Raw genomic sequence first — 23,544 nt, forward strand, 5'->3', positions numbered from 1 at the left:
AATGGATGTGTGTTATGCATGGCATGATTGGGATTAGGAAAGGTTTAAATGTCCTAAAACTAAAGAGAACAAGGTTCCAACACTTTGGCTCCAATTAGGTCTTCAATTTCGTCCAACACTTTGGCTTCAAGCATAAGCTATCCGTCCTTAGCCCAAAAGTGCTCCAAAAGTCTCCAAAATGCATCTTTTTGCTCCTTTAGCCCTTTGGACCTACAAACACACGAAAATAGCTTAAAGTACTAAAATAACTAAAGAAACATAACGTAAATGTACGAGAACAAGCCATTTAAGTCGCATAAATATGCTCCTATCACTTACAAAGGCCGAAGAGACTTCTTGCGGAGGAATAGGGAGGTTTTCATCTTCCGGATGGAGCGGCGTTTCGGCCGTCGCCTCAGGATCGGCCAGGGGCCTCTTTCCACGATCCGCCGTAAGGGGATGCGTTTAAGCGGCTACCTCGACCACCGGAGGAGGGTGGATGGGAGGTGAGTTGGCTGGTCGAGGGCGACGCTTCAGCAGGACCTCGTCACTATCAATGTCCTGAGAAAACCTTTGTTACGACTAGAAGGCTAAATAAACAAAAGAATGGCAGTGGAATTATACCTCTTCCAGAATGACCATCGGTCGTTGGATGGAGGGTGCCTCGATAGATGCTGCCGTCTTCCCCACGGCAAGCGCCATGGCCGGCTCCGAAGCAAGAGCTGATACGAAGACCGGATCGACCGTAGCCTCAGTCGGAGAGATGGCTGGAGGAAAGGGGTCTGCCGAAGCTGGGGCAGATGGGATAGAAGGAGAGTCGGCAGGTGCAGTTGTCCCTGTGGTGTCACTAAGAACAACATGAATCTCCCGGTCGCCTTTCTTTGCCAACTTCTTGACGCGTTTGGAAGGGCGAAGAGCGTCATCCTCCCGCTCGGCGTCTCGATGAGGGCGTTTGGCTGATACTGTCCGCCCAATGGCAGTGGTCCTCTTCGTGGGAACCAATTTTTTCACCCTCACCACCGCGGCGACCGCTTCCACCTTCCTTGACACACGACCCCCTGAAATAGTGAAGTAATTAATAACAGGGGGCAAGTAATTGAAGTACAAAGAGCGAAAGGACAATATACCTTGGGTCGACTCCTTGGGTTGGGCCGCAGGACCTAGTTTGGGCCGGTCGCCGAAGACTGCTTACCACGTCTTCGGCCGAAGCGCCGAAGAAGTCGCTGGTGTACTTATCCCATCAGTCCCCAAAGGTGTCAGTACCCAGGGATTCAGGAATGGTCGGCCGAAGCTGAAATTTTTTACACTTATCCTGAAACTCCTACTCCGTCGTCTTACATTCCCTCTCGGAGGAACCAGAAAGACATCCCTGACTTAAAAGGGAACGAGAGGCAAGTAGGGGTACATGTCAACCTTGGAGGTAGCCAAGCTGCCGGGCGACGAAGTGGGGATGATAGACCTTCCAGCTGGCTCGGCGGGCATCTCAACCAACGGGGAGGTCGCGGGCCAACACAAATGACCCCCAATGCTGACGAAGATCAGCATCTTCGGTCTCGGCCCATGCGGCCGTTGGAAGAAGTGTTTGAGGACCTCGTCGGCCCGGTGAGGAGGCGCCGGTCGAGAGGCCAGTTGAGGGCCGAGCGTTGCCGAACATTGGAAAGCAAGAACCTTGGGCCGAAGGGTAGAGAAGTAAACCTGCAGCCAGAGTTAGAATACCCAGAGGGGTCCGTTCTGGTGCGAGTCGATTCTGTTGATGGTCGTCTCGGCCAAGCAGCGGAAGAGATTGGCAGGGATAGCCAGGCTAAGTGCCAATGAGCGACCACTAGCCAGGGCCTGGGCCACTGGCATATTCTCGACCAGGCATTTGTTTGACCTGGTACAACAAATGAATTTGTTGTACCAGTAGAAAAGGAAGGCTTCGTGTTCTCCCTTCCTAAGGCTTTCCTCGCATCGACCGACAAATTGGAGGATGAGAGTGTTGTAGTTGAAAAAGTTCTTGTGGAGCTTCTGAACTTCTTCTTCGAAGGCTCCCAATCGCCCCTGCTGAGTGTTTCGACGGCCCGTACATCGAACAGCGCTTTTAGGTCGAGGAACGAAGGGCATCCGGAAAGGGCAGCATCGATTGGGAGACCAGATGGAGAAGTCCCAACGATAGCCGAGATGTCGAAGACTGTGGGGCCGAGAGGGCCGAAAGGAAGGATCATGGTGTTGGTGGTCGAACACCATAAACTCAGCGCCGCCATGAGCAGTTCTTTGTCCATGGTAATCTCCATTGTCGAGAGCATGATGGCATCATAGATACCAAGGGTTTTCCACTCTTTGCCGAAGAATGCGCTCATTCGATCGACCCAGGCGGCCCAGGCTGCGGTAGTCGAGGGCCAAGCCCCTTGGGGCCGTGCCAAACACCATTTCGACCAATCAAACCCCTGCAGCAGGGGTGTTAAGCATTGTTCCTTGAGAAGGTTAGTGATGCACGACGACACTGCGTCTTTGAATAGTGCGCCCAGAATTTGGTGAGTGGTGGCCAGGTCATTTTCGAAGCGTAGCGTTTTGATGGCGTTCCGGTCAATAAAGTCTTTACACTTGTTGCACTCATTGGAAAGCTTGGAGATGAAGGAGGCCATTGGTAGAGAGGAAAGTAGTGTGTGGGTTTGAAGGAGGTTTCAAAGAGATGAACTCGAGGGCGTTTGTTTGAGCAAGCAGGAATGGCAAAGGGAGGTTTTCAAAATGTCTGAAAGCGTGGGATACGAATGGAAGAAATTTAGGTATTTATAGGCGTTTCAGAAAGAAGACCAAGCGTTTGATATTCAAAAACACTAGTTTGAATTGGGGGCAAATTTAACCGGGAAATGGTTCCAATCATTTCGGATATTTTGGGAACCTGCGGGGATAGGATCGAGGTTTTCGAGGATCCAGGACGCACGATTGCGTGCAGTGGCGGTTTTAATGCATTAATGAGGAAGAGACACTTCGGTGGGTGCACGTTTTTGAGGGCCATGATTGAAAATTGTGAGGATTGGCAGAGAGTCGACACGTGGCTTTACGGCGAGAGTAACAAGGATGGTGCAATCATATCCCATAAATATGCAGTGATGGTTATCAAGAAAAGGGAAGTCTAAAAAGCAAAAGATGGTTCCGCTTCTTCAAGGTCGAAGCTCGACCAAAGGTCGACAATCGGTGACCTTAGAAGCGAGGGGGCAATGTTTGGGCCCGAAATAATATTGTTGGGCCGATCATAGGGTTGGGCTCGGCCCAAAGCTATATCAACTACTATGGGTTGCTTGATAGATTCTGGGCCAATTAGCAGGGTCGGTTGAGTCCTAACCTAAGAAGGAATATTCCAGATAAACAAAAAGGTCGAGGAAGTCCTGGTGCAACCAGGATTCCCGGTCAGCAAAGAATAAAGCCTCGGAATAGGGGAAAGTTCAAAGTCCTAATGGGAGTGGGTTTGTTCGAAGTAAAGTTGGAACGGGACAAGGACTCCCAATCCAGAAAAAGGTGCGATTCGGTCTCAAGGAACGGGTGCTATAAATACAAGAAATCATGCAACAAAGAAGGACCTTCAATTCAACATACAATTGCTCTACGCAAAGCCTCTCAAATACCTTGAGATTTTTTCCTTTTCTTTTTCTACCGACACACCTTCAGTTTGGATAAACAGCACTGTGGAGGCACTCGGCGAACACCTTCAGTTTGGATAAACAGCACTGTTGCTGCAGAATCAGCCGACCGAGAAGCACCTTCAGTTTGGATAAACAGCACTGCGTCGAGGCCGACTGGTTACCTATCTAAGTCTCGGCCGAGAAGGGTTTTCGAACCCTTGTTGTTAGAGGTCACCTTACTAGCCCTCTCGGCGTAGTGAGGTGTTACGAATTGCGTTATTCGGCGTACTGGACGCCGAGTGATTTTATGATTGGATACTCACAAGTGAGTTTCAGAGTTCGGCATTCCGACGGCCAAACTACATTCACCATCAAGACATACATCACATTTGAGTACCTGTGTCCATATAGTTTGGTCTCGATTCGACGTGCCTATACTCTTACGAATATAATCATAGTGACCGAATCGGGCTCCGACGATTTGTGAACTTCGCAGAATTAGTAGCCTTGTCTTCAAGCTCTGGAACCCAAAGACCGAGAGTGTTCCTTCCTCGGTCGCAGTCGCAAGATAAAGAAGTCAACAACGCGCTCAACGCGACATCAACGAATTTTACTCCTCGGCCGAGCTCGGCCGATGAGTTGGCACGCCCCGCATTCAACCGAAGGATGTAGTTAGCTTATTAGTTACTCGGCCTGTGCGCCCCGTAGGTTTTGTAATTTTTAGAGTCAACAATGTGTCTTTGCATGTGTGTTACAGCTGTTTAATTAACAATATAAAAAATTGCTAGCAATCTCAATCTCTCGCTTTTATTATTGAATTTTGAAATTGAATTTTGAAAATGAATTGGGAAAGAACACCTTTTGCAAGACATGTGCATGTGTGTGTAACTGAGTGTAAAAATAGATGAAACTTTATATGTGTGTAACTGAGTTTAAAAATGAATGAAAACTTTGAAGGAATTTATTTTTTATTGCTCTAATTAGCTGAATCTTGGGTAATTATTTAGGCCTTTTCTTTGTGCTGTAATATGTACTCGGGAACCATCCACTTGAATTATTCATATTTTTACAGTTTTGAAATTCCCAACTATTCTGCATTGCATGATTTTATTAAAAAACACAGGTGATTAGGTTTCTTAGATGCATTCATAGCAAGAGAACAGATACAACTTCCCTACATGGTTGTTGTGTTTTATTTTAGTTTTGGAGTAATCTTTGAATACAAACTGATTCAAGTACCAGAGAAATGCTATTAAAAAAGAATTCAGTTTAGTTGCAGATAACACATACCAAGTAATTAACGAAGATAAAAAATTCACGTGTGCATTGTTGCGGAGTTGATTTTGTGGTATTCATCGGTCAGTGTAAGTTTTCAATATGGTATTCTATTATGTTCTTTCCACCTTTGCTCATTTAGTTTTGTAGGCATTATTGGTTTCCCTGTGTTATTGATTTTGTAACTCGTAATTACTGTCATGTTGACTGAATTTCATTTCTAACCTCCATCGGTAGTTGATCTTTTATATCTTAGACTTCTATTATTTCTGAATTGCAGGGTCGTCTGAGTACCTTGAGAGGGTTGTAACCATGGCAGTTTCGAATAAGAAATTAATTTTCAAAGACAAGAAATCAAATGAACCAAATTATCAGCCGTGTGCAAAAGCGATAGCACGGAATGAAGCCTCCAAGGGCCACCGTCCTGAAAATGTCATTTCAGAGAAGCAGTCTGTAGTGCACAAGGAAACAGTAAAGCACGTGGTTCCCAGTAGTTGTTGCTCATCGTTGATGTCAGGTCACCTTTTTTAGCGCATGATACGTTGATATTTAGTTATGTACATATATACGCAGTTGTAGTTGCATGCATTTCCTTTATACCTCCATTCACAGCTTAACCCTACTGCAATCGATTTGCAAGGAGCTAGCGTACGGGTTACCTGTATTTGACGTGCATGTCTGTTTGTTTGTTTGTGCCAGGGGTCATGTATGTATATCTGGCATTCTTGTAGTCTGTACATGGATCTCTTGATCATAGCAAACTGTTGGAAACAATGAATAATACCAATAAACATGTGATGTGATCCCACGCGGAGCAGTGTGGACATGGTTGCTGAGTCTTTCTATACTTTGTGCTTGTTAGGTTGATTAGTTTTATTTTAGGAATATTACTGTTCGTTGAATATTTTACGGTTTATTATATCTGTATAGTTTGAGCAGCCCAGAATCATTCTTAATTACTTTCATTAAAGTGACGACGTATTTTCTTTGAGGTTTTGGTTTTGTATTGTGATGCAGAGAAAGGAATTATTGGCTCGCAGATTAGGAAGCTTGTCGACTGAAAAGGACGAGGCGTCCCTGACTAGTTACCGGAACAGGAATGTACAATCGTAATCGACATATGTTGTGCCTTTTATTAGACACTATTATGTTTTCTTTTGAATGTTGGAATGAGATATAAGCCTGTTGGCACCAGTAGCAATGTAGTATTATGAGTGTTACTATTTGAGTGCCTTTTATCGAACTGGGCCATGTTCGCCATGGGTCACCTTGCCTGGGGTCTTTACTTTCCCGCGGATAATTCTGTGTGCATGCTCCTTTTTTCAATGGGGTACACTCTCAATGGTTTTCTTATCCAAAGCGCGAATTTGGGAAGATGTTTAAGACATTGGTTTTGTGTATTTTCCTTTTCAGAAATTGTAAATTAACAAAAATGCCTTTGCTGGTCTAAGTGGAAATTCTATGTGGACATTTGAGCTCAATTTATACTCTCTTTTCCATCGAGAGCTAAACGAAGATTTTACGTGGACATTTGAGCTCAATTTATACTCTCTCTTTTCCACTGAGAGCTAAACGAAGATTTTACAAAGAGACGGAATGTCAGGGACAAAATGGTAGTTTTCTCCACGGGCCTATTTTGTAAAATCACTGTTTCCTATTTAGAAAGATAGCATTTTTTTTTTTGTCCGGGTGTATTTCTATTTAAAGAAATTTTCCTTTTAGAAAAGGGTAGTGCTATCCTTAAAGCCTTTACTTCTTACATACCGTTTTCAATCTCCGTGTTCCGATTCAAATCCAAAATTGAAGAACACACAAACCCAGTTGGGTTTGACTTTCCCAATGAGCGTCTTGACGATCACACCAACAACTACCTCTAGAATGACACTAGTCAACTCTCCGCCACTGCAGGTAGGCTTAGCAATTCCTGACACGACCCAATAACCAGACACGACACGACACGAAATTAACAGGTGTTCGAGTTGACACGATAACGAATTGGGTCGTTATCGGGTAACCCGATAAGCAATTGTTAAGATAACGGGTTGGTTCGGGTGTACACGTGGGTAACACGGTACACGATAAGCAAAATATTAATTTTATAATTTTATAACGCTAAAAAAAAAATACTATAATAATTATATATATTAATTAAACAATTTATACCCCTAAAAACTATAATAATTATATATTAATATTTTAAAAAAATTGGTGACCATTGGATCGGCTAAGATTTAATCTCGGCCATCCATTGTGCATTAGGTTGGAGGCTATCATTCTCTTCTCATGATGAATGGTGACTTCTTTCATGTGCGTTGTTGTGCTCATATTTTGAATTTGATAGTCCAAGATGGACTTAAATAATTTGATTCTTCAATGATAAAGATTCGTGAATATATCAAGTATCTGGGCTTTGAGGCTAGGAAACTAAAGTTTTATGAATGTGTTAGAAAAGTAGGGATATTGGATAGTAGGAGAGGTTTGAGACAAGATGTCCCTACTAGATGGAACTCAACATATATTATGCTAGATAGTGCAATTTTCTATCGATGTGCTTTGATTCATTTAGGGTTGAGTGATTCCAATTTTAGTAGTTGTCCTTCTTTTGAAGAGTGGGATAAAATAATGAAGATTTCCAAGTTTTTGGAGTCCTTTTATGAGGTTACGTGCTTATTCTCTGGGACAAAGTACCCCACATCAAATTTCTTCCCTAAGGTATTCGTAATCCAACTTCAAATTAAGGCAGCCATGGATGACTCTGAAAGTTTCATGAATAAGATGGGGACTTACATGTACACGAAGTTTGAGAAGTATTGGTCAGAGTACAGTTTGATTTTGGCAATTGCAACCATCTTAGACCCTCATTATAAATTGCATTTTGTGGATTGGGCTTACACAAAGCTTCATGGTGTGAATTCGGTCGAATTTACAAAGGTTAATGACAAATTGAATGTTCTTTTTGGTGTGTACTTGGAAAAACTTTTGCATCTTGATAATTCAAATACTCCAGTGAATTCAGTGCCTAATCATCAAATACTCCAGTGAATTCAACTCCTTAGCTTCCTAAAGCTCAGTTTCAAGCAACCAGTGCTTGAAATCATATTGTTTCTAAGTTTCAAAATTCAAGCCAAAACTTTTCCGACCAAGTTCGATCCTTTCTAGCCATCTTTTGGCTAACAAGGTGATTTTCAAATTGTACGCCCCCAAGTTAGGCTAGATTGTGACTTTTGGTTAAGTTTAGAACACTTGACCATTTTTGGAAATTTTTTGGCTAAATTACCTAGATTACGGCGAACCAGGCGCAATGACGAGCAAGAGGTTGAAGGGGACAGAATATTCTGTCAATGTTAAATTTTTTGCCAAGTTTAACGGAAATTCTCGTCAACGTTTGGGTGCAGGACTGGTCTAGTCAAGGCGTGACGGCTTCTGGTGTGTGACGGCACGCAACGGCTTCCGCCTATGTGTATCGCTCCACTCCCCGCTTCTTTACTCCTCCTACGTGTCCAAATTTGAATCCGCCTCTTCCCTTCCTTTTCACTCTCGACCATCATCTCTTTTCCTTTCCTGAAGTCTCCTCATTTCAAATTCATTTCTCCTCTGCCATTTCAAAACTACTTCCCAAAATCTCAAATTCTTCTCTTCTCACTTTCCCATCAGATCAACATTTTTGGGGGAAACAATCACTTCGAATCACCACCTCCTCTACTTTCTCCTCATCCACCAATGGTGAGGTTCATCGAACTTGCCTCGCCTTTGCTTTTCGCTTTCCTCCTAATCCAATTAAGCACCTCCGCACCCTCTTCCTCTCCGCCAATGCCTTCCCCGACAAATCATCGCAACTTATTGCTGATTCGGCTTTTCAGGTATCCTTATCATATATTTCCCTCCTTACATATTCGTTTAACGCTTTGGCAGACTCACAATTCCTTCTTCTCCTTTCGTGCCACTACAATTGACTCCATTGTTGTCGCCTGACATTAACCATAATGACATCAATGTTGACGAAAAACCTTGAACAGGCGCTAAGCCTAGTACGAAAATGAAAGCATAATGGGGTCCTTCCGCAAGTCTTCTCCATCACCACCACTGTTGATTTCAAAAAAGCCCCAAAACATCAAGTGAGAAATTGGACATTTCGAAGAGCTACCGACCCTTTAAACGAGAAGAGGAAGAAGAAGAAAACAAATTGGCTGAAGGGCGCAATGGATTTCGAAGGGCTACTAGCCCTCTAATTGAGGGTACATCGGATTTCCGAGGGCTACTAACCCTCTAATTAAGGGTGCAACGGATTTACCCTTCTCGAGCTGCTGGAAGACGTGGATCTAGGAGTTGCCAGTACAGAGGAAGAACCCCACTTTGGATAGAGAATGTTTGGAGAAAGGAGTGGGCAAAAAACCATTTAATTTTTTTAATTGTTTCATATGACCACGTGGAGCCCACTATGTCATATGTGTGCACAGTCATCGTCCAATAGTGTGCCACGTCTTCAGTTAACTGAGTCCCTGACGGAAAAGCTAACAAAATTATAAAAGCGTCGCCAATTTGAAACTTTAAGTATGAAAGTGGGACGAAAAAAAATTTAGGCATGAACCTTGGAATTTTACAATATTTTAGGGTAGATTATCCTTAAAACTAAGCCTATAAAATTTATTAGAGAGCAATTTACACGAAGAAAGTAATGATTTTAAGACACATTTTTTAGTTTTTCACACATTCTTTTGTTTTTGCCATCAAATTAATTAACTTAAACAAAAACAACTGTAAGAATCAAATAAGAGTTGGTGAGAAGCTAAAAATTAGATATACTTATTATTTCTCATATAATATTATCATATATACAAATTTAAAAAATAATGTATTATTGAATTGAAACAATGTATTATCAAATCAAATCAGTAGGTGACCCTGAATGTACGTTTTTCCCCAATTATGTTTTGGTCAATTTAGTACGGCAGCAGAGACTAATGTCCATTAGTTGGAATTGGATCCTCTCTGAGAGAAAGTTTTGAGATTCTCCTGATCGAACAATACAGATTATTGAATTTTGATTTAACAGTTATAAATAGAAAAATTTCTTTAAAAATTATAATAATTATAACTATTTGATCAAAATCTAATAATCACAATTGTTCAATTAGAAGGATCCCAAGGCTTTACCTTATAGATGATCCAATTCCCCATTAGTTTGTAGAAGGATACCTAGTACCTTCCCCCGCGTGGAAGTATGGGCTTAAGCAATCCCACACTAACGTGGTGTCAAATCAACCATTCACGTGTGATGTTTAATCTGACATGTAATACCAGCTAATGCTGATGTTGATTCCACAGGGCAATAGGATCCATATCCTGATCTTCATCATGATACTTTCAGGCATCATTTTATCGTATTCGTTTATCTATATTCTACGACTATAAATTATTTTGAATTTTTATTTAAAATTAAATAAAAATAGTATTTAAGAAAACTGACCGCAAAACGTACGATAAACGAACATGATAAAATGATTTCTAAAATTCTCATAAAGAAGATCGAAAGAGAATCTTCATCCATCGGCAGGAGCCATCTCATAAGCCCTATAGCCATATCCGATGGTCGACTTATAATAAGGTTATTACTCAGTACTCTCTACTCAGAGGTGTGTTACAAAAATTATTTTTTGACTTAGTTTTTCTTAATGGGAATTCTATGATGCAAAGTATTATAGTAATAGTAGAATATCATAGTAATAGTAGAATATGTTAATTTTCAAAATGTACACGTTAGAAAGAAAATAAATAAATAAAAAATAATTTATCCAGTGGTATAGTCAGAATTTTTAAATGATAAGGTCATAATATCAACCAAAAAAGTTTCATTGGACAATTTTGTAGAACACCTAGTAGGCATTTGTCAACATATGCCAAAAATTTATATCAACATATGTCGAAAACTACTATTATTTGTAGAGGCTTGTTGCGGATGGATGCAGGACACTGTGAAGTAATGTGGAAGACTACCAAGGCTTTTCAACTAAGGTATTTCATCGGGTACATGGTGCGCACACAAGAAAAGAGAAAAGACAAGCAAATATTACAAAAGAAAATAGAAGTAAGAGGAGGAGATTTTATAGGAGTCAAATACAATAAATAAACAAATATATATGAGGTCAAGGACAACTAATGACCCCATACTGGCTCCGCATAGTTGATGCAAATATGTGGGTTAGAAGATATACACAAGGGTCATAATGTTAACGTAGCACGTGTATGAGTATACACTACATATAAATTTCAAAAGGAAAAAGTTTTGTAATCATACACATACAACCAAAACTCACACAAACAAACCAAGATACGCGACAAATGTACTTTTATACAAATATATACATACGTGCGTAAGTTTGTAAGCAGACAAATATATATGTAATTGTATAGGTACATAAATCTGGCTCTCTAGACATATCAACATGTAGAGACGTTGTTATCTATGCCACAGGTACAAAATGCAATTATACAGATATGAAAACTTTACTACATCATCATGATCCTAAACATATTCATGAGTATGTATGTACACATGCAATAAAAGCTTTTCTTTATGTACATATATGACTCCAACTAAAAATTAGATTTTAGAAATTCAAATTAAAACTAGGCTTGAAATTAGAACTGAACAAAATTAGGGTTGAAATTAGCCGATTTGTGTAATATATAAAAAATTGCTAAGTTGCTTATAAAATCAAAGGATTGTTAGTGTGACTTAATTCGATGGGTTTTGATCTAGAGGGAGCTGGACAGAAAACAAAGATGAACAAAACTGGAAAAATGAATGGTTTCTTTCTTTTCTCTCTTGCAGAAGTTTGCAGAAGAATATTTCTTCTCTATTCGAAAAAGAGCACTAACTTGCTTTACATTAACTGAAAGCCTTAACTTGGGACCACATAAAACACTACATTTCATCTTAGTCACTCATCTATCTAATTTCATGGATCAATCAACACATGGCACTCATGGCCTTTTTACAAAATAGAACTTTACACTTTGCATCATTTTTGCACAAGTGAATACACCAATTTAAACAAACTTATTCTAAACATTTCAGCTCAAACACTTATAATTCAACAAGGATGACATTCAATATTTAATTTTATACTTGTTTCTAATAAAAAATGGTTATCTAGGATTAAACTCTCGTTATCTGTATACATTATTGTAGAAAGAGGGTGGATGGTAGTTGTGGCATGAATATATCAAACTGCATGCTCCACAACCATGCACCTGCAATAATGCAAACTGAAGGGTAAAGGAGGAGAAGCAATTGAACCTAAAAGGGAGAAATATAGTGACCACATATTTCCAAACAAGGACAAAGAGAAGTCTATGAATCCAAATGAAAACATTTATTTGCCGAAGGAGATTAGGGGAGTACCCACCAGAGTCACCTATCAACTCTGCACGTGTGTGGCATTAAACAGTTTAAACTTGGAACCATTCTCCCCACATGCATATGGATGACAATAATAATGCTATATAAAGCCATCAATCCTTATCTGGGCTTGGCTGGTTTGTTGGTTTCTATCAAGAATCCCCACGTTAGGAAAAGACCTTTAATGTCGATATACAAATATGCACGGCACTTTGGAAGCTGACACTCTAATAAGAGAGCAAGAAAGTCAAGTGAATTGTGTCCATGGTGTATAATACATCCACAACATCATGGATGAATGATTGATCAGGCGTTTTAACTTGGTCACTTCTCACTTGGTTATATGGATAATTAGACCCAATAATTGAAATTTCTTCCCAACTTAAGAAATCATTCGGTAGAAAAAACAACTATGTACTTAAGGTTAATTAGTCCTTGTCACATGGTTGTGTTGTGAGCCAAGGACTTTTTAATGTCTAGTTAGGCCTAGAGAATGAGTGAACAACTTGAGCTTTTTGGTAAAGAAACAGTTACCTGGTTGAAGGTGAATCATTAGGGAACATGTGGCGTCCCATGATTGATTAGTTTGAGACCCTTTATCTCTTCCATCAAGTCAATTAGCCATTTGGTTATAGGAATTGTTATCTCATCATTGATCCTACATGATCAATTTTTATCTACCCTTGTTGAGCTTACCCTTTCATCAAGCCTTGCTAGGTATTAGTTAAATGGCCAACCTGTTGAATGAGGCGTCTCGGCAAATTTGTCGTGGCCGCACCGGTCTCTTGCAGACGTGAGCTGGGCTTCCCGTGTCCGTCTGGTTCTCTTGTATACGTACTTAATCAGGTATTATTTTTATTTATTTTTTGTTACCACAAGCTGACTTCTCATTATTCGTGGTGATGAAGTTGAAATTTTTTATTGCCAAATAGTCTCCATGAGTCCACGATGTGGCTGATATTTTACATATATGTAATAGTCATTGACGTAGCGTTTGGTTTTATGCTCGGACAATCATTCAGATTTTTTACATTTTACCCAATAATTTCCTTTGTGTCTTGCTTTGACTGAATGGATGGTTGATGGATTATACTTTGATCGGTTGTTTTTCTCCAACATTTGTCCCAACTGTTGAGATTGTCTTGTTATGAATAAATACGTGTTCCCTTTCAGTGTGAAAAATATTTGGTCTTGTAGTCTTCAAAATAATTAAGTTAGGGGCTACTGAATTAAGTATGAAATGGCCAGTACTTTTATATAAGATATCAGGATGAGCTCTTCCACCTATATATGCATGCAACAATATGTTGATCATATCACCAATACGAATTCGGGATATCCTAGCTAGGGTAAAACAAGTTATAAAAACATTTAGGAGGGTTAAGATGTTAGGGAATTTAGGAAAATGCGGATTGGTACATCTTTCTCTAATAAATTACATGCATTCTTAATTTTATTTAGTTAACTATTGTCGGCGTAGCTACTGTTAAAAGCATGACAAACAGTTCCTAGTGCGTTTTCTCTGTAGCTGTTATTCCTTTTTCTTGTGGTGCTGAAATGACCACAACTTAAGAAAGATTTAGAATGATACATGCACGATGACTGATGTAAAGTCTCGACTCTCTGGTATTGGCCTATATAAACATCCACTTTAACCCCCCACGAACGCATCCTCTCTCTCTCTCTCTCTCTCTCTCTCTCTCTCTCTCTCTCAAAAATGAGAACAAGGAGCTCAAGAATTCCATGGAGAGTTGGGTCTAAGAAGAGAAAGCTAAGGCTTTCCTTGGTTAGAAGCTCCAAGGCCGCCAAATCTTCTGTAGAAAGGAGTCTTTTGGAGCTCCAAACGATCATCCCCGGGTGCGGTGCTATTAACAGGAAACCAGAAATCATGTTCCAAGAGATTTTTAATTACATTTGTCTCCTTGAAGCTAAAGTGGATATTCTCAGAATTCTGGCCTCTTCATTTGGTGTCTAAGAAGAAATCGTTGTCACCCCCTCTTTCTGCAAAGAGCAACGGAGTCAGGGACAGGCTTGTGAAAGAGACGATAGAAAGATGCAATTCTGTGTAATATTTACCATCATGTATTCTATTTAACTTACATGCATATATTTGTAGAAGAAGTATGAGTAAATTTAAGCCTGTTCGCTTTAAGACATTAGTCTTAATGATTCTTACTTACTTGACCCGTTTGGTATTCTTAAAAATTGAACTAGAAAAGTATGATTCTTTTTGAAATCATAGTTTTCTACTACAAATCTTCACCCTAAAAAACTGGTTTGATAGTAGAACATATTGACGGATTCTCTAAATAAATAAAAAATATCAAATTTAAAAATTCCACTATATTTGAATAAGGAAAATAAATTTAGAATTTGGAAAAAAGTTAGAATTTAAAATTTCTGTGTGGGATCTCCGATTCCCTAGATTAAATTCCATATAGTTAATTGTCATTTTCAATTATCATATTAACACCCACATATTGTTGAATAAACCACACATACTTAATACGCCCCACATTTTTTTAATTAAAAATTATCTTAATAAACCCCATATATTTTCCCATAATACCCTCATAACCCACATTCTCAACATACACCTCACATTTTCTCCATATACCCCACCTTTTCTATATACCTCACATTTTTCAAATCTTATAACAGTCATTTTTAAACGTCTTAGGATTTTGTTTTTCGTTCTACTCTATTATTTTTTGTTCATTTTTAAACGGCTTAGTTGGCTCATTGAACTGTGACTCAAGTTTACAGCTTCACCATCCGAATCGCGCTCTAACATCTTGGAAATTAAATGCCTTATTATTTTGTTTATTTGTTCTACTCTGTTGTTCAGGCAAGGGCTTGCCTGTGTAGTCTATTAATTTTCGATGGTGATTTTGATACATGTGAACTTTTAAGTTGTGCTTTGATGTAGTGTCTTAAGAAGCAATATCTGACCCGTGTAATGAATCCAAAACCTCTTACGAATTTGTAGGCATTTTTCGTATGAAAAATTATGGTTTGCTAACAAATTTTATAGCTTTCGGATATCTGTGTTCATCCAATTTGTAGTATTCATGCTTCCTAGATGCTATCTACTTTCTATTATGCAAGATAAACCTAGTTGAAAATAACCATAAAAAAATGGAGGGTGGGAGGAGTTTTGATAGTAGAAGAAGATAAATAATAAAAGTGATTTGTGGTGTATTTAGAAAATTTTTATTTTTTTAAAACTAACAAGGTCAAAATTGTCATTGCATAGTAGGATACATAAATCATTTAGTATTAAAATTTAACGTAGGGTGCATTCAACATTTTGTTGCTAATATAAAAAACTTTTCAATTTCTAGGACTGAGTTTAAGAACAAAAAATACAAGAAACTCAACAATGAGTTACCACAGTCACCACATGTTACCACCACATACAATTGTCACACCCACCGCTGTCGCATCCACCACTGACCAAAATCATCATCATCACCACAACCACGACACAATATCATCACCATGACCACTGCCACGACTACATACTTTTGTCGCTGCTGGCTACCACCACATATCGTCAACCCAGTTGCCACTGTTGCACCATCATCACCTCCATTGCCACCGTTACTACTAACACATTTTTTAACAAATATCTCTCATTTATATATTAATGACTATATATACATTATATTCTATATTTAAATTTTATTGATCTTTTAAGTTAGTCAAAGAAGAAAATCCACAAGATTCTAACAAATAGAATTTTATTATTTCAAATTATGTCATTTGAAATCCCTTTGTCTATGAGGTCTAGTTTTACTGTTTGGCTTCCCTTGTCAAATGTTGTAAATTGTACCACACATACTCTAGTAAGATTTAGGGTTTAAATGCTTTTGCGGGATCATGCTGCTGGAAATATTTATATCAAGAGCTTAACTTCTCACATCAAAGATTTTTTCATTCATATGCATTTCATGCCATTATTTCAAGTTCATTATGTCTAGTGGTTCTGTCTTGTCAAAATTTCTTGCTGCTTTCAGGTGAGCTGGGCACACACTTTAAGACAACCCACATTGGCTTTTTAACAGCTTTTTTTCCGACAGTGTTTTTCAAACCTAGATCTTTTTAGATTGTGTTTGCACATGATACGTGTCTTTTCTTGTCCCATTTCTTGTCTGAAACAAAGGCCACTATAAAAGCTTCATCTAGGGTTTCATTTTCACTTGGCTAGGAGATTTTTACTTTCTGATAAGGGTTGTTTTCAACTGTGAGCTACCCCTAGGTTCTTACTTGAAAACCCTAGCCACAAAATCACATGCATGCACTAAACACCTACATCATTGCGTATTTGGGTAGCATTGCTTTGGTGATTTTGAACTTTGTTTCAAGTCAAGTATTTCTAAGTTTCAAATCTTTGAACTGACCTCTTTTTGGATTCACGTCAGTTTCATCTTTCAAGTATTTGACTGGTGGAGCTGACTAGACATCGAATCTTGATTTGCATCAACTTCATCATATCATCATTTGCATAAGTTGATTTGATTTTGGTGCCACAAGCTGAAGAGATCAGGAGGAGCTGCCACTTCATGAAGATCAAAGGAGTCCATCTCATGAAAGGCAAGGTTGCACAAAGGTATAAGTTGCTCCGTATATTAGGATCTAGGAATTAAGCTTGTATGGTTACTTTGTAAGAATCTTGTTTTCACTAGTGGATTGGACTCAGTGGAGAGTCCCGGGTTTTTTAACCTAGAGGCAAATTTTTCAAACCATAAACATCCCGTGCAATTTATTGCTTTTCTAGTTTACTTATCTTACCATTTGCTTGCAATATATATTCATCATTATTTGCAAAGAGATAAGTCCATGAACTAAGACTGTTAGAGTTAAAATGTGCACTAAAATGGATCTTAGTTAACTGCTCGGAACATTGTAGTATATTGAATATCCGATACCAGGTGGAATATTGTAGTTAACTAAATATGAGATATTTAGTTTGCTCGGAACATTGTAGTTAACTGCTCGGATATTTAGTCAGCTACATTTTTAAACTGCAGGCTATTCCACCTGGTACCAATTTCAATTGGTATTAGAGCTTTGCTCTAGATATATATATATATATATATATATATATATATATATATATATAATGATTTATGGGAGCTACTGGTTGAGTGGAATTTCACCATGGATCGTGATCGTATTCCAAGATCTTGCAACTCTCCTCCGTTCTTTGATAGACCGAACTATGCCGCATGGAGTAAGAAGTTTCAAATCTTTCTAGAAGCACAAGATCTAATTGCAATGGATTATCTTACTTTTGAATGGAAGGCTTCTTTGAGGATAGTCGATGAAGAATCTATAGTAAAGGCCAAAGGTGTGTGGACTCAAAGGGAGATTAATTCAACTATGGCTAATAGAAAAGCATGGAATGCCATTGTTTTAGCCATCTCACCAACTCAGTTTGCTCATATTCGTTATTGCACCACTGCAAAACAAGCTTGGGACAAACTCCGAATTTTACCTGAAAGTGACAAACAAGTGAAGGATCTTAAATTCCAAATAACTCTTCAAAGTTTGAAGATTTGAGAAAGTTAGAGTCCAGACCTTCTCGGTTTTTTATGAGATAGTTGAAATGTTGACTAATGAGGCATTGGGGTTGGGAAAAGCTATTGATGAGACAACAATTGTTCAAAAAAATCTTAAGAACCTTGCCCAAAAGATTTTAAGCAAATAAGGCTGTTATACAAGAATTTCAAGACTTGAATGAGATTAAGCTTGGAAAGTTGGTTGGTAAATTCATTACCTATGAGATGGAGCTAGACATGGATGAAGGTGAGTCCAATAAGAGAAAAGAGGTTTCTCTTCAAAGTGTTAACAAATCTCAAGCGGTGAATGAATTGTGTGATCAATCTCCTGATGACGATCTTGCCTTATTTGTTAAACATTTCCTAAGGAATCTTAAGAATAAAGGAAAAGATATTACAAAGGTTGGGGAGTCATGAAGTAATCCATTTGGTTAACATAATGATAGGTTCTCTTCTGGACAGAATCAAGGAAGGTTTGTTGATAGGAGGGATAAGTCTTCTTCAAGTGTTCCTAGATCGTGTTTCAAATGTGGTGGAAGAAGACAACATACTACTGAGTGTGCAAACAACAGAATGTCCAGTTAGAAGCGTGATAAGGCCATGATGGGCGCATGAAGTGACAGTGAAGATGGAGACTCTGTCTATTCTGACAAGTCATCAAAAGATGAAGAAAAAGTTGTTGTCATTGTTGTATTGGTAAAAGAAGCCTCTACTAGTGACAATGATGATGTCTTGAATGTTTCTGAAGAAGTATTATATCATGATGCATCTTTCATATATGACTCTCTGTTTGATAAGACTTGTGTTTTAAAATTGGAAAATACTAAGATATTCGAGAATGTATCTGAGCTACAAGGAGAAGTTGAGTCTTTCCGTCTGGTCAAGGCATAGTTGAATAAGAAGGTTATTTGACTTGAAGCTCTACTTTATGGTCTAAATAAAATAGCTCATATCTATGTTGATGAAGATGAAAGAGATGATCTTATTGCTCGTCTTGAAGCTCAGGTTCAAGAATTTATGATATCTCAAGAAAGATTTCTACAATAGGTTCATGAATTAAGGGCCAATAACGAAATGCTTCATGAAAGTAACTTGAAGCTATCGTCTTAGTTGAATGAGGTTGTATACAAAGTGGATTATTTGACCCTTGATACTGAAAGATCCAACAAAGTTCTACAATTTAGAAGTCCATATAGTGCCAAGAATGCTCCTGATTTGGTGGGAAATGGTTCACGTTCAATAAGCGTAAACTCTCAAGTTATGGAGGAGATTTTGCCTATGACTTCTATGGTCAGTACCTCTTCAAATATAAAATCTATTCCCACTTGCCATCATTGTGTGTACTCAGAAAGAAGAATGACTTGAGAAGTAAAGTTGATCGACTAGTCATGGAAGTCAACAGAATGGCTCGAATGGTTGATTCTTCTAGCTTTAGCAATGTCAAGTTATGTCCAAGTTGTTTTCAAAGGGTCTTCGATAAATGTCTGGTAGCTCATTGTCCACCTTATGTTCCTAAACTAGATGTTTGGTACCTTGATAGTGGGTGCTCCTATCATATGACTGGTGACGAAGATACCTTCCTGTCACTTGCACCTGCTAACGGCAATATGATTGAGTTTGGTGGAGGATGCATGGCCCACATTACTAGAAAATGTGCTGTCAAGATTCCTAACCTTCCCCAACTTGAAAATGTCTATTACGTGACTGCATTGAAAACAAACCTTCTGAGCATCAACCAATTGTGTGATGATGTTGTTAATGAAGTTTGTTTCTCAAAGAGATGTTACAACATTATTTGTAAAGATACAAAGAACATGTTGATTGTTCCAAGATCAAGGGGTAATTACTACTCTCGTGTCATTCCTGATGGTGGTAAGCATACAAATTGGAAAAAAGAAACCGATATATCTTGGGTTCTAAAGGGGCATCTACATCTCTTATTCTCTCGATAATATTTGTGTGAATTATGCAACTTGGAAAAACACTCCATGATGTCTCACATAGGGGTCACCTACTTTGGAATTTCCAAAACTCCTCATCTGGTTGAAATAATCTCAAGTAACCAAACTCTAATGGTGTTTTATGGGAAGATGAAGACAATCTCGATTGTTAGTTGCATTAAAAATCAAAAGTATGTTTCTCTCTATCATGTCTTGTTTCCTTGTGATATTCTGTTGTGAATGTTGTATATGTTGATAACTTTGGTGTGAAACTATTGACCATTTGTTTTCATTGTCTTCTTATGAGTGAAATTGGTGTAAAACTATAAATCATTTTGGAACTCAATTTCATTTCATTGGTGAGTTTATGGAAAGAAAGGCATGTGCTTTAATCGTAGTATCATTTACAAAATAGTTGGCTAACTATCTTACAAGAACTTTGGACAATCGATGGCATAAATATATTTGATGGTCTATTGCTCTTTGTGCCATCAATTGAAAAGGTTGAACAACTATGCTTCCAATCTTTTTCTATTGCATGTGTAGTTTAATATATTGTTTGTGTCTATACAATCTTCTCATCAGTCAATTCTATTGTTCTTGTCTTGCATCTCTTAACTGTCATACGTGGGTAATAGGTTTTGGATCAACCTTGAATAATAGTTTCACTGTATTGTCCAAGGTTTTCCCCAATATGGTTGATAGTCTTTGAAAAATTATTCTTTTATTTAGCAAAAACTTATGTTGATTGTGGAGATAAGCTTACTTTGGTCTTGATTAGGTTGTAGTGACTTTACTTACTCCATAAATTGAGTTTAAGTATCAATTCCACTATAAAACACCACCTACTTTATCTTGCTTTCATGCTCAATGGTTCACAAAAGAAAAACCATTGATTTGAGCATCATTGTCACCATCTATGAGCAATCTTCTGAAAAGCTTATCCAAAAAGGGGAATCTAAATCATTCTTCCCTACAAATGTGCTCTCACATACAATGTTGTGTGTCATCAAATCACTCCCACTGGTCATAAATTATTCAAAAGTGTTGTTAGGGTGGTTCAAATACTTCTTGCACCAATCTCATCAAATGACTTGGGTGTTTCACCATCATATGCCATCTTAAAGTTTCATCTAGCTTTGGCTTTCCCTTGTGTGTAGTTTTGTGTCTTTCTCCTTAGCTCAATTTGTGTTCCAAGTGTTGTTTGTTAAACTTAATGAATTATTAAAAATTTGGTTAACCTTCAAATTAACTTGGAGCATAGTGGAATGAAGTCATGATTTAAAGATGGCTATCTCCAATCCCATTCCCATACCTTGAAACATCTTGGTTGCTGTATGAACTTATGTTAATATATGATTTACTATTCATGTATGACTTTGAAGAACTATGTCTATAGCACTGCATAGCATATTCCCCTTCAAGTCTCTAATTAAATTTAACTCATTTGGTTGGAAGCATAGATATTAGAGCTGTTTTTCTTTTGTGTTCTCTGTGAGAAATGTCCATTTAGCTATAGCTTAATGGTACCAAGATTGCGCTCATTTTTTGTGTGTTATTTTTTGGTCTTGAGCGTTGTATTCTCTAGGGATCATTGTTTTTGGTACTAAATTGTTCTCAAAATGGGTATTTGTTTTTTTGTTTTGTTTTGGAACTCATTGATAGGAGCATATTCATGCGACTTAAAAGGCTTGTTCTCGTGCATTTACGTTATGTTTCTTTAGTTATTTTAGTACTTTAAGCTATTTTCGTGTGTTTGTAGGTCCAAAGGGCTAAAGGAGCAAAAAGATGCATTTTGGAGACTTTTGGAGCACTTTTGGGCTAAGGATGGATAGCTTATGCTTGGCGTCAAAGTGTTGGACGAAATTGAAGACCTAATTGAAGACCAAAGTGTTGGAACCTTGTTCCCTTTAGTTTTAGGACATTTAAACCTTTCCAATTTCCTTAGCCGTGCATAACAGTCCAACATTCCACTCCTTCATTTCAGCCACACTCCCACATATCATTACTTATCATCACCACTTATCATATCATAACCACATATCATATCACTTATCATCATCACTTATCATATCACTTATCATATCACTTATCATAATCACTTATCACTTATCATCATCACTTATCACTTATCACTTATCATCATCACTTATCACTTATCACTTAACATGCATAACACACATCCATTCTAACACATTGTCATTGCACATGCATTTCCTTCATTAATTAACCCACATGCACCCTTTATTCTTTCATCATTGCAGCCACATTCCACATCCATTTGCACATGCATTCCCTCACCAAGAAATCATTCAACACATGCATTCACTCTTTAATCATATGCACCACCAATTCAGCCACTTTCACACACCAACAACACCACTCATTGCACATGCACTCCCACCCTTTAATCACATGCATAAATCAGCCACATGCATCTCCCATCACCATTTCAGAATTCCAGCATTTGCACATGCAACCTAGCTGTCATGTTCCCTCTCCCATCCATCCATCTCCCTATAAAAACCATACACACTTCACACAATTCTCATTCACTCTTCCATATTCCAGAAATTCGTCAAAACCTCTCCACACCCTTGCAGCATCCACCAAAACACTTTTCTCCTCCATTGCAACCACTCCAACCACTCCCCAAACCATTCACAGCATCAAACTATCCTTAGACCTTGTGCTACAACGAAGAGGAAGATAAGAGGGCCTAAACGTTCATACAATTCAAGTTTGAGTTGTTGGAATGTTTAGGTGTTTCTTTGATTCCAATGTTTAAATTCAACTAAACCCCCCTTGGCTAGGGGGGGGATTCGAAATATATGTTTATGCTTGCATTTTGATTTGATTACTTCTAATTGCGTTTCATAAGTTGTGGATTCAATTTGTTTAACCGTTTGATTGATAACTTATTTATGTATGTTTATTGAGAATGCGCGCTTAATTTTCATGCATGAATATGACGCTAGAATATAAGTGAGTTTCACCTAATAGTTACGAACTTATATTCGCAAGTAGTGGAGGTTGCTTATAAACAATCGCGTTAAACAAATTCTTGGCATAAGTTTCATGCAATCATAGTAACGAATGCCTCGTCAACACTTATAATTTTCATAGAGCGTAATGATTCTTGCTTGTACCTCTTCTATGCATTCATGTTGAGGACTTGTGGGGAATGTTTTGAATTGTCGCATGCATCATCCAATTCAATAACGTTAGGAAGATTTGAAGGTTAATTAGTGCATCACGGTTAACTTGGGGTGTTGAGTATCATAGTTTATTGAAATGCAATTGGAAATCATTTTATTATGCAAGTATAACATGTATGGAGATGAACCCCTTAGCTAGGTTCCCATCCATTCAATTCCATCAAATTCATCTTTACATTCTGTCTAGTTTATTAACTTCTTTCGTTATTTCAATTCTCGTCAATTTAAAACCCCCCTTTACTTTCTTGTTCTTTAGTGTTTAGACTTTGTTTAGTTTATGTTTTAAAGTGTTTTTATTCAATTTATTTCCCAAAATTCGTCCAAATTCACCAAAGTGCTCAAAACTGCCCAGAAAGTGATTTTAAGGCTGTTTTGAGTGTTTTGGGTGATGTTTGAGTCTTTTGGTTTGTTTTAGTGTTTTAAAGTTTAGTTTTGCATTCTTTGAGTCTAGTATAGTGTTTTATATTGTGTTTTTACGTTTGAATCAAACCATAATCTTAAATTCGTCCAACATTGGGTTTAAGGTCAGAAACTTCCTAGTTAGTGTTTTTAGGCAGTTTTGAG

Source organism: Pyrus communis, chromosome 16 (assembly GCF_041283825.1).
Source record: "Pyrus communis isolate YQ-2024b chromosome 16, ASM4128382v1, whole genome shotgun sequence".
In the NCBI taxonomy this organism is placed as follows: domain Eukaryota; kingdom Viridiplantae; phylum Streptophyta; class Magnoliopsida; order Rosales; family Rosaceae; genus Pyrus; species Pyrus communis.